Raw genomic sequence first — 5,000 nt, forward strand, 5'->3', positions numbered from 1 at the left:
TTTCAATACTCGCCAATCAATTGACGCTGCTTTACTAAGTTTATATTAATATTATTTCATAAAAGAAAAAAAAATTTTTGGGCATTCTTTGAATTTTCTGATAACGGAAGTATCAGATTAGGTAGTTAATAGAAAGAATTATTCAAAGGGAAATGGCAATAACGCCTTAATTACAAGGCCGCGGCCCACCCGAGAATCGACAGTTAAGGCCAAGGTCTATAGAATACCAAGATCTTTAGACTTTGTAGAATACCAGGTCTACCCATCAGCGACCCAAACTATCCTCTGCTGCGCAGACTAGCTATGTGGTGATTGATGACGTCACACCTACTTCGGTCTGATTTAACTGCCTTTGTTTTCCGGTATTTACTATTTTACAGTTTGCTTGCAAGGAAACTGGCGTTCAGTATCCCACTCTTTTCCTTCATTTGTACATCAAATAGTTGGGTTATTATGTTGGATATCGTACCATAATTTTTAAAGACCGTTATCAAATTATTTAAGCACAAATCAGAAATAATTTTGAGCGTGTTTCCATCTAATCGCTTGATGCATGCAGCATTGCCTAAAGATATAGTTATGACAAAGATTCAGGTACTATTTATGTTCTAAGAATGATAATATCATTGAGATAGTATTAGCGAGTTTTCCTAGTGTTTATATTTAACGCCCTAGGTCCTACCAATGTTAGGTTATGGAAATCTTTAGGCATAAGTGTGCATAATTTGATGATTTAAAATCCAGCATCACCAACTCGTTATTTGTCTTTGCTGATGCTCCACATCTCATGAAACTAATAAGAAACAATTTCTTCTTAATGGTTTTCAGCAAAGTGACGGTAATTTTGTCCATTGGTGTTCGGTATGAGAACTTATAAAGAAAAGTAAAAGTGAACTGAAAACATCATATAAACTTGGAGAAACATATAATTGTCAGTGGCTTTAAAGCGTATGAATATAAAATTAACCGTACAATTGATATTAGAAACAATTAAGAGATCGTTTAAATATTTTTGTAGCAAAGGATAATTTTTAGATAAACATTGGGAAGAATTAAGTCAATTTATTTCTGGAGTTCCGCACGATACAAAGATGTCCAGATATTAATACGGGTTGACCTTACAAAATAAAGGATGAAATCATCAAATGGACGACACCCCGTAAAATCATTGAAGATAATTGGAAATAATTGTCTTTATTCATTCCAAATAGGATTGGCATTTCTTGTGAATCTTTGCCAAAATTGTTAGAATTGGTAAAAATTATATAATATATCATTCTTATTGACTTACAGAATGAATCAAGATGGACTTGAAAATTTCCTTACCTTTTTGTGACAAATGGAAGTCTGCTATCAGTACCCAGTGTCAGATACATTTAAACACAGTGTTAAATCTCATCTATTAGAGAAGGACAGTTACCTAATAAGGTCAAAGTATAATTCAGATCCCAAAGGCAAAATAGATAATGTAACAGCTAGAAACTTTTCTTCTCTTGATTATGAAACTCTCTCTCTCTCTCCCTCAAGATAAAGATGCCAAATCGCTCTAAGGTGAACTAAGGCAATCTGCGATATTTTGTTTGCCCAATGAATGCGATGGTAAAGGAAATGATGATACAGAAAGTATTGGGGAAGTTGGTAACTGAACACCTGGATGATGTACTATAAAAAGGAGGTCTAGACTATTCTGTCAGTTTCATTGTTTGCCCTTAAGTTTCTCTTATGCACAAATTATGGGTCTTTGTATTAAAGGGGAACAATTCGTGGACAGGTATAATTAGCAGAACGAATAATGAATTAGTGAAGCCATCAAAAGAATTTACTAATCTCATAAAGAATATGGAAAAAAAATTAAACGTTATCATGGGGAAAAAGGACAAACAAAGGAACTTAGTAGTAAAAAATTAGCATTAGATATTCCAAATGTAATGGGATTACCACTTTGTTTAATCACTTACTTTGTTCGTTGTTGAATGTTTTTCAAAATAGTAATATTGATTAAAAGTAATAACCTTAGCAAGGGAAATAATGATTATAGTTAAAAGGTTGTAAAATGTAATAATCATGATTACTTATTTTTTTTTTTTTTTGTGTATTTTTACAATCATATCTGAATAGATATTTTGAAAATTTTGTTTTGAGTCATCAGTAAAAGATTAGTGTAAAAATTTATCGAAATATGCATGCACGTTGCTTATTTGTACATTTGGTGAAACAATATTTCCATAAAGGATTTGAATAATATTTGTTATTTTCTGATATACTAATTTTTAAGCTATTTTCTTTAAAAAAAACTTTTCACAGGGAGTATTTTATCACGAAATCGAGTCATCAAAATATCTTATAATATTGATTTTTCTGAAATAGAAATGTTATTCTTAATGGGATAATAAGGAAAACTGAACTTTTGCAAAGAAAGCTAATGGTGAATGGTGCTCTTTCGCCGGCCAATGGTGCTCAGTGACGTCATAACTTAACCCCACTTAATGCATTACCCTCTCATCCCCGATCACCCCCAAATTTACCTGTGCGGTGGTTGACCACTCGAGACGGCCTGGTTGACCTCCTATTCTTAAGACTTTAGTTAAGGCTGGCGTGACGTCACAGTCAGCGAGAGGATTTAAGATGACAGTTGAAGTCTGTCCATCTGACCTCTTGTCTTGGCCTTGCTCTCACCGAGCCAGCTCTGTGGTTTGGTGCTAACTCTGCTCATGTTTGAGTGTATTGTTTTCATTTTGATAATATATTTCTTTACATTTCAATGATAACATTATTTTGTTAATGTTCATTCATAATGACCACATGGAAAATTGATAACATAAAGTATAAAAATCTGTTACGATGTGAAGTAGGATATGGATTGGGGATCCGGGTGTGCCAATTTTGCAGCCAGTAAAATATTCAAAACTTTGTTAGAATTTTCTCTACTTCCGCTTCTGCTGTTATTCTTATTATTGTTTTCCTTTTTTATAAATCATACCAAATATGAGTAACAAGTATTTATGATGAAAAATCTCAGAGAAAGCTAAATAGAATCCATGTTCCTTTATAGGTAAGATTAGGAATAGGTGGTAAGCATGAGTGAATATAAACAAACATCTTCTGATCGCTATCATACCAAAACTCTTCCTTTGCTCTTGTGCTTTTTTACTATTCTTTGTTGTTTTTAGACTTTTATTTAGCTATTACAATGTCACAATTGATCATGGAGATATTGAAGCTGATGCTGATGTCTGTCCAACAATGCCCGTTGTATACGTAAATCTAAAATCGGAATTTAATTTGTGTGTATTGCATGAAAGACTCCGTTCTCGGTTCCCCTCTTATGAAATTGAAGGACCAATCCCCGATCGACTACATGTACCTAGAAGGAAAGGAATGGACAAAGGACATTGGCAGTAGACAAGGGAACTTGCATAAAAGGGAGATTGAGAGGGACCCTGAAGAACAAGATGGAGATTCCTAAGATGAAAATGACGCCTCAACCTTTGGTGGTTATCACTTTGTGAGGCGCTTCTGTCAGTAGCCCCAAACCACCCCACCCCCACCCCGTCCTGCAGACCTATTTAATAGCCATGGAACGATGAAGGAATTCGCCACTGAGGACTAATTGCATTACTGAGCTTCGTGGGTGAAGGTAAGATGTGTTTTTATTATTGTGTTTATCACTGTCATTGTTTTCCTTTAAATCTCTATTTTTGCTAGATTAAAAAAATATTCTCTTGAACAATCTGTTATTATAATAATATTAGAAATTTCAAATTGCTCGTGCAAATTTAAAGCAATTATGCAAAAATACCAAAACCTCTAGCATACTTACTTGCTAATAATGAAACAAGCATAATGAAATAGTTAGAGTAAGTTCACGTAGTCCTCTATAACAATGAAATAAACATTATTCTGAATAATTAGTCTATCAGGAATATAGTAAGCAACAGAGCACGTATGAATAAACGACTTACTTATTTGATTAATGTGATTATAAAGAAGTAGAGTGGTAATACTATAAATATAAATATTATAAGAAGAGTTATAACTCTTACGAATACTCGGTCATTCAATTTTGTTCTGCCTGCAATAAAGCAGAGAGAATAAAACGTCATACTTTATTGATTGTTTGCTTATTAAGAAAGATGTACTATGAGAATAGTAATTTTACTCTTTTGTATTGCCTTTTAAGACAATACCAATAACATTACAAGAAATAATCAGTTGGTCATGTATATTGCAAGCAGTCAAGCAAGCAGGCATAAATGTCTTGTTTACTCGATTGCTTTCTTATAATGAGTAATAATAATTATAATTGTTCGTTCGGGCACATAGCAAGCAATTAATCAAGCTGTCATAAACGTTTTGGTTACTCGATTGCCTGCTTATATTAAAAAGATAGTAAGGACAATTACTTTAATCTCATATTATATATTCTATGTCCATTATTTCAAATTACCAGTTGTTCCTGTACATAATAAGCAACCAAGCTAGAAAGCTATAAAAATCTTGTTGACTTGATTGCTTGCATGTAGTGTAGTTACACTAGTCTCCTTTTTTTGTATTTTTGAATCAATAATAATAGTAGGTAGGGCAATGCACCAGCCACCCATTGAGATACAACTGTAAGAGAATTACCGAGTCCTTTGACAGGCTAGACTGTACTACATTGGAACCCTGTCTAATTAGGGCTTATTTCCCTTTTACCTACAAATGCACTGAATAGTTTGGCCTATTCTTTACACAGTCTCATCTTTTCTTACACACCTAATAACATCTAAGCTGAAAAAGATATTTTTCACCCAAGGGGTTAACCACTGCACTCTAATTGTTCAGTGACTATTTTCGAATTGATAAGGGTAGTAAACATTATTGGCTATGGTAAGAAACTCTTTTAGGAGGAGGACACTCCAAAATCAATCCATTGTTATTATTATTATTATTATTATTATTATTATTATTATTATTATTTATTATTATTATTATTATTATTATTATTATTATTATTATTA

The sequence above is a fragment of the Palaemon carinicauda genome, chromosome 19 (assembly GCF_036898095.1).
Source record: "Palaemon carinicauda isolate YSFRI2023 chromosome 19, ASM3689809v2, whole genome shotgun sequence".
Lineage (NCBI taxonomy): Eukaryota > Metazoa > Arthropoda > Malacostraca > Decapoda > Palaemonidae > Palaemon > Palaemon carinicauda.